At 36.5% G+C, this 13251-nt stretch overlaps 1 protein-coding gene across 1 annotated transcript in view; it reads right to left on the bottom strand.

The window, feature by feature from the left end:
* Positions 1-13251, bottom strand: part of LOC141496190 (MICOS complex subunit Mic25-like) — a 211304-nt gene that overhangs the window by 183364 nt on the left and 14689 nt on the right. The window lies entirely within an intron of this gene.

Consider the following 13251-nt stretch of genomic DNA (forward strand, 5'->3'; position numbering starts at 1 on the left):
AAAAGTTTTGGTAGACTACAAGCCTAAGAGGAATCATTAGTGTGGTGTGGCAGCCAAAAAATACTAGTGATCTTGAGCTACATTGAGAGAGGCATAATTTCCAGCTGCTCTAATTTGCCCTACTGTTTTCAGTTCTAGGTACCACGATTTAAGGACTTTGGTCAAGTGGAAAGAATATTGGGAAGGGAAAACAGAATGGAGAAGGGTCTTGAGTCTATGTCACATGAGTACTGGTTGGAAGTACTAGTTATATTTACCCAGAAGACCCAAGAGGGACATAATAGCTACCTTCAAGTATCTGAAGGGCTATCATGTCCCTCTTGGGTCTTCTGGGTAAATATAGCTACCTTCAAGTATTTGAAGGGCTATCATGTAGCTAGGTGAGACAGTGGATAATATAAGGGCTGAAATCAGGAAGACTCATCTTCCTTAGTTCAAATCTAGGCTCCACCACTTTCTAACTGTGTGACCCTGGGCAAGTCACTTCACCCTGTTTACCTTAATTCTTCATTTGTAACATGAGCTAGAGAAGGAAAATAGCAAACCACTCCAGTATCTTTGTCAAGAAAACCCCAAATGGGATCATGAAGAGTCAGATATACCCAAAATGACTGAACATCAACATGTGAAACAATGGACTGCTTTTTTGTTGTTTAGCTTTAAGAAGCAGAACCAAGAGCATGGGATGGAAATTACAGGGAAGAAAATTTCAAACCAATGTCAGAAAAAAAAATGTCAGGAAAAAAACCCAAAACCAAAACTTCCTAAACATTTTTTAAAAAAGATTTTATTTTGAGTTTTACAATTTTCCCCCAATCTTACTTCCCTCCCCCCCACCCACAGAAGGCAATTTGCCAGTCCTTACATTGTCTCCATGGTATACATTGATCCAAATTGAATAAAACTTCCTAACTTCAAAAAATAATGAGTTCCCCTGACTAGGACAACCTCAAGTAGAGGCTGGATGACCTCTGTTAGGAGTATTATACTGAATAGTCCATCCACTATGGGTAAAACCAGATGGTTATACAACAGTCTTCTGCTCTCCTCAGATTCTATAATTCCAGTACACTGCTGTCCCTAATGCTCACTTCATTTAAAAAGCACAAAAAAAGATCCTGCCTGAGGGATGAGCAGATTTCTTGCCCTTCCCCCATAGCAAATGTTTCAATGCATCTATAGTCATAGGCACAAGACATATCAGTTTTGGTTTCAACATCTGTAAGTTATACAAAGGCACCATGGAAAAATCTTTATGGCAGAAATAAGACACAATTTTCTAGTTTGAGCACCTTTTAAAAAAGTAATGATAGAAAATAAAATCCTGCATCTGTGTGAAGCAGGAACTTTCTTTAGGCAAAGAGTAACAACATGCCACTTGAAATAACCAAGATAGAGGAGAAAAGTAGAGCTTACCCATATATTCAAACCCACATACTGAAAATAAAGCAAAATGAAGAAGAGAAAGAAGTCCGTGATTTAACTGTTGGCTGGTTCAGAACCTAATACCTAATTCAGAGATGTTTCTTTAAAATGACAAGCAATTGAGTAGAGTGACTCAACTCTCCCATCAGTTCCTGTACAGGAACTGAGATTGTTATGGTAGCTCACAATCAAGAACAAAAAATAAAATAAATATATGTTGGCTTGTGTATATATAAAAAAAGATGAAGCAAGCACCAGTTGAAGAGATTAGACAGGTGAGAGGCAGCCAGGGTCAGAGCTCTCAGATACAAATATCCAAATGTATGGAAGAGTGGCTTCTGCCTCAACCTAATGTGGAATTATAATCAGCTTGTCTGAGCTTGCTACAGAAGTATAAAAGGGTCCTTAATATACTGGCAGAGACAGCCCTAAAGCAAGATGAAGGGATAAGAACCTGAGTGTCTAATAAGCATTCAACCAATAGGTATGGCTATATATTATACACACATAACACACAACACTCATATACTCATATTTATACACACAAACACATGCAAATACACCTCAGGATTTTATCACATATCACTATGATTTTATCACATATTCATTCATACAATGTTCAAGATCTTTTCAATTTCACAAAAATTGAATGATATGCTTCTCTGAATTTGGCTAGATTGGCCCTTTAAGCATAGGTACATAATCTATGACCAGATTAGATATGCAAGAATCACTACAACAAGTCATGTCCACAATCCACCTAGTCCATTGTATTTTGGCACTAAACTCTGAAAGATCATAGGAGGAAAACTCTGTCGAGTTGTCTTTGATGATAATTTTTTAAACTGTCACCCTCACTTCTTGGAGTATTCATTTACTGCTGTTATTCATAAATGTAGCAACAAAGAGCTCCTCGAATTTGGAGTAAAAGACACTGAATTCAATTCCAGGGCCATCTCAGCTTACCTATGTGACCTCAAGGACCTTATTTTCTTAATCAGCAAAGAAGTTTGATTAGATCATTGTTTCTTAAATTTCCCCACAGTAATAAAACCTTTAAGTTTAAACAAAACTTGGACCAAAGATTGATAGCAAAAATCTTCTAAAATGATTCATCTAGGGGCGGCCAGGTGGTGCAGTGGATAGAATATTGGCCCTGGAGTCAGGGGAATCCAAGTTCAAATCTGGCCTCAGACACTTAATAATTACCTAGCTGTGTGGCCTTGGGCAAGCCACTTAACCCCATTTGCCTTCCAAAAACCTAAAATAAATTAAAATAAAATTATTCATCTGAACACTTCTTATATACAATGTAACATTACTTAAAAAAAAGGAAAATCTTCAGGTATTCAAGGGTTCTTTGCAGTACTTTTTTGAAAAACACTGGTCTAGATGACCTATATACCTCCCCAATTTCCTCTAGCTTGAGAATTATGGATCACTAATAGTGAATTACTAATGACCATTAGATATATTAGTACCTACTGCATCAAGTAACTTAAAAAATTTGTCACAAGTTTACTTTGATAAACAGAATACTGTCCTGTTCACTAAATGTTTCATTAAGTCAGGAAGACCTGGGTTCAAATTCACCTTCAGGGACTTACTAGTTGTGCGACTGTGGGCAGTCATTCCATTTCTGTCTCATTTTTCTCATCTGTAAAATGGGGATAACAGCACTTCCCTCCCAGTGTGATTGTGAGTATCTGATGAGATGCCAGGACCTGGCTAAATGATATACAAATGTTAACTATTATTATTATCGTGAGTAAAGGCTTCATCATAATGCAAGTGAATGAAAACATATGAGTGTTTCTCCCTTCAAATAAGCCCCTTGTGTGGAAGAAAAGTTGAGGTGAAAGGGGACCTAACACAAGCAAAAGGTCCAAGTATGATTCCAAGATTTACCAGCTCAGTGACCTGACTTTAGAGTCTGTTTCCTCATGTTAAATGATGTCAATATCTGTGGTTATCTGACTAAATGGATGACTATGTGGAAAGAACTTTGTTCACCCTAAAGGACTATAAACACATGAGCTATTAATATTGTTCTAAAATGCATCCCTTGCTTAAAGCACTAAAGGCGTCCTTGTTGGGAATGCACTTCAGAATTCATAGCTAGTCATACTGTTTCTGGGTACAGCTGATTTTTAGGAGCTACCCAAAGGAACCAGGAGTTTAAGTCCTAGAAATCAAATAAGAGGAAAAAATCATAGGACTTCATTGGTGGTCTATTTAGGAAGGATTAAGGACTATTTGGCATTAACTGAAAACTTTATTACTGCTTAAAAATTAAAAATAGATCAGCAAAAGAGAAATAAGGAAGAATCAGAAACAAGTGAACTCAAAACGCTTTAATAAATCTGAGAACCTAAAATGCTTAGGATAGAATTCTCTATCTGATAAAAACTGTTGGGGAAAAGTGGAAAACAACTTGACAGCAGTCAAGTTTAGAGCAACATCTTATACCATATTCCCAAGTAAACTCAAAATACATAATCTAAGTATGAAAGGCAATACTATGAAAATAATTAAAGGATAACAAGAAGTATTTTTCATAGTCTGATCTAGGAAAGAATTCTTTTTTAAAATCTTATTTGTCTTTTTTTAATTTAAATTTATTTAGTTATTATGCCAACTATATGCAAAGATAGTTTTCAACATTAATTTTTGGTTAAGATTTTGGGTTCCACATTTGGGTTCCACATTCTTCCTCTTTTTCCTACCCACTTCCTTTGACATCGAGTAATCTGAAATAGGTTATACATGTATAAATAACTATGTTATACATATTTTCAGGTTAGTCATATTGTGAAAGATGAATCGGAACAAAAGGAGCAAAAATTCTTAATCACGGGAGAAAAGTAATCATACAAGATAAATTAGATAATTTTGATTAAGCAAAATGAAAAGCATTTGCATGAAGTCTTTGAATCAAATCTCTCAAAGGAGGCTTGGCTATTCATAATATATAAGAAATTAACAACAACAAAAAATAAGATCAAGAAACATTCCCCAATAGATAAGTGGTTGAAATACAAACAAATCACTGTTGAAGAATTGGAAAAAATATTAATAGGTATATGAAAGACTGCTTCAAATCACTAATCATAAGAGAAATTCCAATCCAAATAAGATATCATTTCACATTCATCAAACTAGAAAATATGCTGAAAGATGGAAATATTCAATGCTAGAAAGGCAGTCAATGAGCAAATATCTACAGTAGCTTCTATAGGTACAGGAGATATTAGTAAAAAGTATGAAGCAGTAACTACTCTGGAGTTTTTGATTTAAAGAGAAGCTAAGCAGCACATTTGAAATATGTGCATCTTAAGCATAAAATTAATAAATACACATATAACATATAAATATCTGTATGTAAAGCAGTTAAATATAAGGTAGTTGAGGGAGGAGGCTCTAGCAGTTGAAGAAATCAGGAAAGACTTCTTCCAGAACATGGGACCTGAGTTGTATCTTAAACACCAGTGAGGGAGCTTGATAAGAAGAGTGCTGAATTTAGAGCAAGAAAGAACTAAGTCTGAATTCCTCCTCAGACACTAGCTCTATGACAACATTCAAGTCACTACACCTCTCTGAGCCTTCAGATTTCTTTTCTGTAAAATGGGATGGCAGTACCTATCACACAGGATTGTTATGGATATCAAGTAAGAAGATATAGAAAGCAGTTTGCAAACTTTGAAGTGATCTATAAATGTTAGTGATTATTGAATAAAGGAAGAGAAGAGTCTATGAGTAGGAGGGACAAAGGGAATGCAATCCAGGCAAAAGGGAACCCAAGGGCAATGGCACAGAATCAGTTGAGGGGTGTGCTGGTTGTGAGCAACAGGCCAATTTGGCCAAATCACAAGGCTCAAGATGGGGAGTAATGGTCAATGAGGTTGGAAGGCTGGACGGTGACCAATTTGCAATTTAAGGTTTTAATAGCTCAATAATGAAGTCAATATTTTATCCAGAAGGCAATAAGAAGCCAATGGAGTTAGTTGTGTAGTAGAGTCACATGGTCAGATCAGCAATTGAAGAAAATTACTTTGACAGTAGCAGTCTGTAGAATGGAATGGAGTGTGGAGAAATAAGAAGTAGAAAGACCAATTTGGAGGCTGTCACAATAATATTTTGAGAGGTAATGAAGGTCTGAACAAAGAATGTAAAGGTAGCTGTGACAGTAGAGAAAAGGAGTCAGGTGAGAGGAAGGTAGTGAAGGTACAAAAGGCAAAATTGGGCAAGTGACTGGATATATGAAGCAATAAGGAACACAGAACTGAGGAAAATATTGTGATTAAAAATCTATGATATTAGAAGGATGGTGATGCCTTTATAAAAACTAGGAAATTTTTAGAAAAGAAATGAAGATGATGAGTTCAATTTTGGACATGGAGAACTTGAGATGACTCTGGGATATCCAATTTGAGTTGCCTAACAATTAATTGGTGATAGCGACTGGAAGTAGTAATGTAGATCTGGGAATCATCTGTATTGAGATTGTAGTAAAACCCATGGGATCTGGTAAGGTTACTAAGAGAATGGAGGAAGATGAGTATAGTACAAAGACAGAAACTTGGGGAACAATCACATTTGGGAGAGCATGATATATAGATGATCACTCAGTGAAGGAGACTGGGGAGTCATCTGACAGGCAAGAGAACCAGAAAGAGAGTAGTATGATGAAAACCCATACAGGAGAGGGTGATCAACAGTACCAAATAAAGCAGAGAGTCTGAGAAGAATTAGGACTGAGAAAAGATCACCACATTTGGCAATTAGGAGATCATAGGTAACTCTGTAAACAGTTATTTTTTTTTAAAAAAACCTTTTATTTTGAATTTAGTAATTTTTCCCCCTAATCTTGCTTCCTCCCCCCCCCCCACAGAAGGCAGTCTGATAGTCTTTACATTGTTTCCATGGTATACACTGATCTAAGTTGAATGTGATGAGAGAGAAATCATATCCTTAAGGAAGAAATATAAAGTATAAGAGATAGCAAAGTTACATAATAATGGAGTTTCTTTTTAATTAAAGGTAATAGTCTTTGGTCCTTGTTCAAATTCCACAATTCTTTCTCTGGATACAGATGGTATTCTCCACCGCACATACCCCAAAATTGTGCCTGACTGTTGCGCTGATGGAATGAGCAAGTCCATCAAGGTTGATCACCACCCCCATGTTGCTGTTAGGGTATACAATGTTCTGGTTCTGCTCATCTCACTCAGCATCAGTTCATGTAAATCCTTCCAGGCTTCCTTGAATTCCCATCCCTCCTAGTTTCCAATAGAACAATAGTGTTCCATGACATACATAGACCACAGTTTGCTAAGCCATTCCCCAATTGAAGAACATTCACTTAATTTCCAATTCTTTGGCACCACAAACAGAGCTGCTATGAATATTTTTGTACAAGTTGATATTTTTACCCCTTTTCATAAGCTCTTTGGGGTATAGACCCAGTAGTGGTATTGCTGGATCAAAGGGTATGCACATTTTTGTTGCCCTTTGGGTGTAATTCCAAATTGCTCTCCAGAAAGGTTGGATGAGTTCACAGCTCCACCAACAATGTATTAGTGTCCCAAATTTCCCACATCCCTTCCAACATTGATCACTGTTCTTTCTGGTCATATTGGCCAGTCTGAGAGGTGTGAGGTGGGTACCTCAGAGATGCTTTAATTTGCATTTCTCTAATAATTAGTGATTTAGAGCAATTTTTCATCTGACTATGGATTGCTTTGATTTCCTCATCTGTAAACTGCCTTTGTATATCCTTTGACCATCTGTTAATTGGGGAATGGCTTGTCTTTTTAAAAATTTGACTCAGTTCTCTGTATATTTTAGAAATGAGTCCCTTGTCAGAAATTCTAATTGCAAAAATTGTTTCCCAATTTACGACATTTCTTTTGATCTTGGTTACAGTGATTTTGTCTGTGTAAAAGCTTTTTAATTTAATGTAGTCAAAATTGTCCAGTTTATTTTAATGATGTTCTCCATCTCTTCCTTGGTCATAAACTGCATCCCTTTCCATAGATCTGACAGGTAAACTATTCTTTGATCTCTTAGTCTGCTTATAATATTATTTTTTATGTCTAAATTCTATATCCATTTTGATATTATCTTGGTATAGGGTGTGAGGTATTGGTCTGATCCAAGGAAAACAGCTATGTCTATTGAATGAAGAAGACCAGAAAGCAGATTATAAAGGGTTGAGAAAAGTTAGAAGGGTGAGTCAAGAGGAAATTGGAAATGGTAGGTATAAAAGATGAAGACAGAAGAGTGAAGAGGGGATAAATAAAGAAACAATCAATTGAGGATAGAAGGGCATTTAAAAGGGTTGGCCTACAGTCAGAGACTAGAAGAAAAGATGAAAGTGTGAAATGATGTCAAGGAGTTTTAAGTTGAAAAAAAATCACAATAAATGACAAGCTAAGAGATTATCCAAAGCATGAAGACTTTCCTTATCCCTCCAACTACTACTATCTTCCCTTGTAAATTAGCTTGTATATGAATACACTGTATTATATTTATATTTAAATTTTATATTTATTTTGCATATTCCACATATATATTTATTGTCTCCCTCACAAGAATGTAGGCTCACTGCAAGCAGGAAGTATATCCCTAAGCTCTATGGTATAGTGTCTGACACTTGCTAGGTGTGTGTCAATAGCTAATTGAAGCAACAATTTTTTTTAAGATAGCAAAGAAATAGAAATAAAATAGATGCCAACTTCCTGGCTACATGAATGGTTATATGTGGTACATGAATCTAATATTGCACCATACAAAATGATGCATACATATGAAGAATATAGAGAAGCATAGAAAGACTCATACAAACTGATAGAGAATAAAATGAGGAAAATCAGGAAAATAAAATACAACAATATAAATAGAAAGACTAAAATCTAAAATTGAACTCAAAGTAACAATTATTAAACTTGGTCCTTTGAGAGTTTAAAAAAGTAGGCATGTTCCTGCCTTCTGTGTAGGTGGTAATAGACCATGGGTATGAAATCTTGCATTATGGTCTGACACAACTGATGTGTTAATTTTCTCTTTATTCTGAAAAAAATGCCATGTTGATGGTGTTTTGAAATGTTTTGAAATGAATGTGGTAAAAAACAAAAGATAATAAAGATAATAATAAAGATTTAATATAACTAAAAGAAATCAATTTTATAATATAGCTCAAAAACTGCTGAAACAGGTATTTTCCAACATTGGCTTGTTCAGAGCCTGCTAAAGTTACCATTTTGAAAGATAATACTCATTTTGAAGTCTATTTAGAAAAACTTATTTTTATCCTTTAATCTAGAGAAAGCGTCTTCCAGCCAAGATGGCGGAGAGAAGACAAGCACAGTTCTAAAGTCTGATCTCTTCCCCATTTACCACATGAAACAAACCTCTTAAAAGAAATCCGATCCATAAAACCCAGAAAGAAAAGCCAGGAGAAAGAACATCTACCTCAGGATTTGTCTTCCGCAGCAGCCTTGGACGAATCCAGGCGGGTGAGTCTGGGCTCAGGGAGAGGATCAGCCCTGGATCAGCCAGATTAACAGCTGAATTGGAACCAGGAGTCTGAGGGCCCGAGAGCCAGACCTGCTGGATCAGCGGTGGGGCTGGAGGAAAAGGGCTTGGGTCCGCAGGGAAGCAGAGGAGCTGGTGTTGGTGCTGTACCCCTGGAGCTCGGGGGCCAGGCTGGGGGAAGTGTTCTGATGCAGGAGAGCTGCAGACACCATCCCTAGGCTCCTCGGGTCTGAGAAACTCTGAGTCCATGCCTCCATTGCACAGAGGCCTCTCCTCAAACAAAGGCAAACTACTTCTGCCTCAGGCCCAGGTGTGTGAGCAGAACCAGCCCAGCTGAAGAATCACCTCAAGCCAGGGTAAAGCCCACCATTGATTGAAGGCAAAAGAATTCAATAGCCCCAATTCCTTCCCTCAAGCAAAGGGAGAAGGCCTCCCAACCATGGTCACAGACACCCCAGAGAGGGCAACCAGCACCTCCTACTGGCCAGCCAGAGAAACTGCACTCAATAAAGCCCTTAGCGATCCCAAGCTCAGGTGAACCAGCCCCACCCCCAACTCAAGGTCTTAGCATAATGAAGAAGGGTCAGCGGAAAGGGGGATCCATAGAAAAATTCCTGGAAAGGAAAGACCCCAACTCAGAGAGACCTGGAACCTCAGAGGAGAATACAATCTGGTCTCCAGCACAGAAAGACTTCTTTGAAGAAATAAGGAAGGAGCTTAAAAATTTGGGAGAGGCAATTAATACCTTGCAACAAGAAAACAAAACATTAGAAAGTACAATTGGACAAACACAAAAGGAAAATAAATCTCTCAGATCATCAATTGGACAATTACAAAATCAGAATAATTCTCTCAAAACCTCAATTGGTCAAATGGAAAGCTCTTTCAAAAGTAGAATTGCCCAATTAGAAAAGGAGTTGCAAAAGGTTAATGAAGAAACCCCCCCCCAAAAAAATAATGGAGTCTACAGAAACTAATGACTCCATGAGACAGCAAGAGTCAGTTAAACAAAATCAAAAAATAGAAAACATGGAAGCATATGTAAAATACCTCATCAACAAAACCAGTGACCTTGAGAATAGATCGAGGAGGGGCAACCTGAAAATTATAGGACTTCCTGAAAACATTGAAGAGAAAAAAAAAAGCCTGGACTTAATATTACAGGATCTAGTGATGGAAAACTGGCCTGATATCATGTAATCGGAGGGCAAAGTAGTTAATGAAAGAGTACATCAATCCCCACCAGAAAAAGATCCTAAAATGAAAACACCAAGGAATGTTGCGGCCAAACTGCAGAACTATCAGATAAAAGAGAAATCCTGCAAGCAGCCAGAAAGAAACAATTTAAATATCAAGGAGCCACAGTAAAGATCACGCAGGACATGGCTGAATCAATGTTAAGGGATCAAAGGGCCTGGAACGAGATATTTCGAAGAGCACGGGAGCTTGGAATGCAGCCAAGAATCTACTTTCCTGCAAAGATGAGCCTTCTCTTCCAGGGAAAAAGATGGACATTTAACGAAATGGAAGAATTTCAAAAATTTCTGATGAAAAGACCAGAGCTAAACAGAAAATTTGAACATCAAATAGGAGGTTCAAGAGACACATGAAAAGGTAAAAAAAAGGGGGGGGGGCACTAAAAGGGAAAAAATGCAATCCAGTAAGATGAAACTGGCTATATCCCAGCATGGGGGTTAAAAAAAAGATTCTCATAAACCTTGAGAAATGTAACTCTAACAGAGAGAATACACCTAGCCAGAAATGATGGACATTCATGACCTATCCATGAGACTACTATCTAATGGGATGTAACTAGCTTTAACCCCATTTGGAAGAAAGACTCTAATAACTCTCAGGAATTTGGACTTGATTCGATACAATATACAGAACTAGAAGGGACAGACACTTAGAATTTTCTATGACTTAGATAGAAAGATCTAAAAAAAAAACCACTACCACCCTAAAAAGGGGGACAGGAAAGAGACGGGAGGAGGGAGGGGATTGAATGGGGTAAATCACATTACACTAAGAGGTACAAAAAACCTATGGTAACAGAGAGGAAGAAGGGAGCAGAGGAGAAACACCTGTATCTTTTCATCAGACTTGGCTTAAAGTCAACCTACACATATTCAGTTAACTTATAAAACATCTAACCTTTCAAGTATTAAAAGGGGAAAAGGGGAGGGGGGGGACAGAAAAAGGGAAGGGGAGTGGGGGAAATAACAAAAGGAAAGGAAGGGAGAAGGGAAAAAGGGAAAAGGGAAAGAAAGGGGAAGGTGTGATATAGGAGGGCAAACACACTGAAGGGGGTGGTTTTCAGAAACAAAAGACTGGGGAATATGGATCAAAGCAGGGAAAGGGTGAAAAATACAAACAGAGGGAAGATAGCACAGAGGGCAATAAAGAATTAGTAACCATAACCTTGAATGTGAATGGGATGAACTCTCCCTTAAAACGTAAGCAAATAGCAGAGTGGATTAAAAACCAGAATCCTACAATATGCTGCTTACAAGAAACTCATTTAAAGCAGAGAGATACATATAGAGTAAAGGTAAAAGGGTGAAGCAAAATAGATTTTGCTTCAGCTGAAGTAAAAAATGCAGGGGTAGCAATCCTTATCTCAGACAAAGCAGCTGCAAAAATAGATAGTGTTAAAAGAGATAAGGAAGGAAACTTTATCCTCCTAAAAGGTACCATAGACAATAAAGCCATTTCAATATTGAATATATATGCAGCCAGTGGGACAGCACCCAAATTCTTAGGGAGAAGCCGAAAGAACAACAGGAAGACATAGACAGCAAAACTCTACTAGTGGGAAACCTCAACCTTCCGCTATCAGATCTAGATAAATCAAATCATAAAACAAACAAGAAAGAAATTAGGGAGGTAAATATATTGTAAGAAAAATTAGATATGGTAGACTTATGGAGGAAACTGAATGGGGATAGAAAGGAATATACCTTTTTCTCTGCAGTACATGGAACCTATACAAAAATTGACCATGTACTAGGATATAAAAACCTAATGATCAACTGCAGAAAGGCAGAAATAGTGAATACATCTTTCTCAGATCACAATGCAATAAAAGTCATATGCAATACTGGGCCAAAGAGATATAGACCCAGAGCAAATTGGAAACTGAATAACCTCATTTTAAAAAATGAGTGGACCAAAAAACACATTATAGAAAGAATTAACCATTTTATCCTAGATAATGATAATAATGAAACTACATACCAAAACCTATGGGATTCATTCAAAGCAACTCTCAGGGAATATATTATAGCTCTAAATGCTTATATGAATAAATTGGAGAAAGAGGAAATCAATGAACTAAACATGCAACTAAAAAAATTAGAGAAAGAACAAATCAAAAATCCACAATTAAGTACCAAATTAGAAATTCTAAAAATTAAAGGAGAAATTAATAAAATTGAAAGCAAAAAAACTATTGAATTAATAAATAAAACCAAAAGTTGGTATTATGAAAAAAACCAATAAAATTGATAAACCTCTGGTCAATTTGATTAAAAAAAAGAAAGAAAAAAACCAAATTGCTATTATCATAAATGAAAAAGGTGAACTCACCAGCAATGAGGAGGAAATTAAAGTAATAATTCGAAATTATTTTTCCCAACTCCACGCCAATAAATTTGATAATCTAAGTGAAATGGATGAATATTTACAAAAATATAAGTTGCCCAGGTTAAATGAAAAAGAGATTAAATACCTAAACAGCCCTATCTCAGAAAAAGAAATTCAACAAGCCATTATTGAACTCCCTAAAAAAAATCTCCAGGGCCTGATGGATTCACAAGTGAATTCTACCAAACATTTAAGGAACAATTGGTTCCAATCCTATATAAACTCTTTGGAAAAATAGGGAAAGATGGAACTCTGCCTAACTCATTCTATGAAACCAATATTGTACTGTTACCTAAACCAGGAAGAGTTAAAACAGAGAAAGAAAATTATAGACCTATCTCCTTGATGAATATAGATGCAAAAATCCTAAATAAAATCTTAGCAAAAAGATTACAACAAGTCATCACTAGGATAATACATTGCAGAGTTGGTTCAATATTAGGAAAACTGTTAGTATATTCAATTATATCAACAACAAACCTATCAGAAATCATATGATCATATCAATAGATGCTGGAAAAAGCTTCTGACAAAATACAGCATCCATTTCTATTAAAAACACTACAGAGTGTAGGAATAAATGGACTGTTCCTTAAAATAATTAGCAGTATCTATCTGAAACCATCAACAAGCATTATATTCAAT

Source organism: Macrotis lagotis, chromosome 8 (assembly GCF_037893015.1).
Source record: "Macrotis lagotis isolate mMagLag1 chromosome 8, bilby.v1.9.chrom.fasta, whole genome shotgun sequence".
Taxonomy (NCBI): Eukaryota; Metazoa; Chordata; class Mammalia; order Peramelemorphia; family Peramelidae; genus Macrotis; species Macrotis lagotis.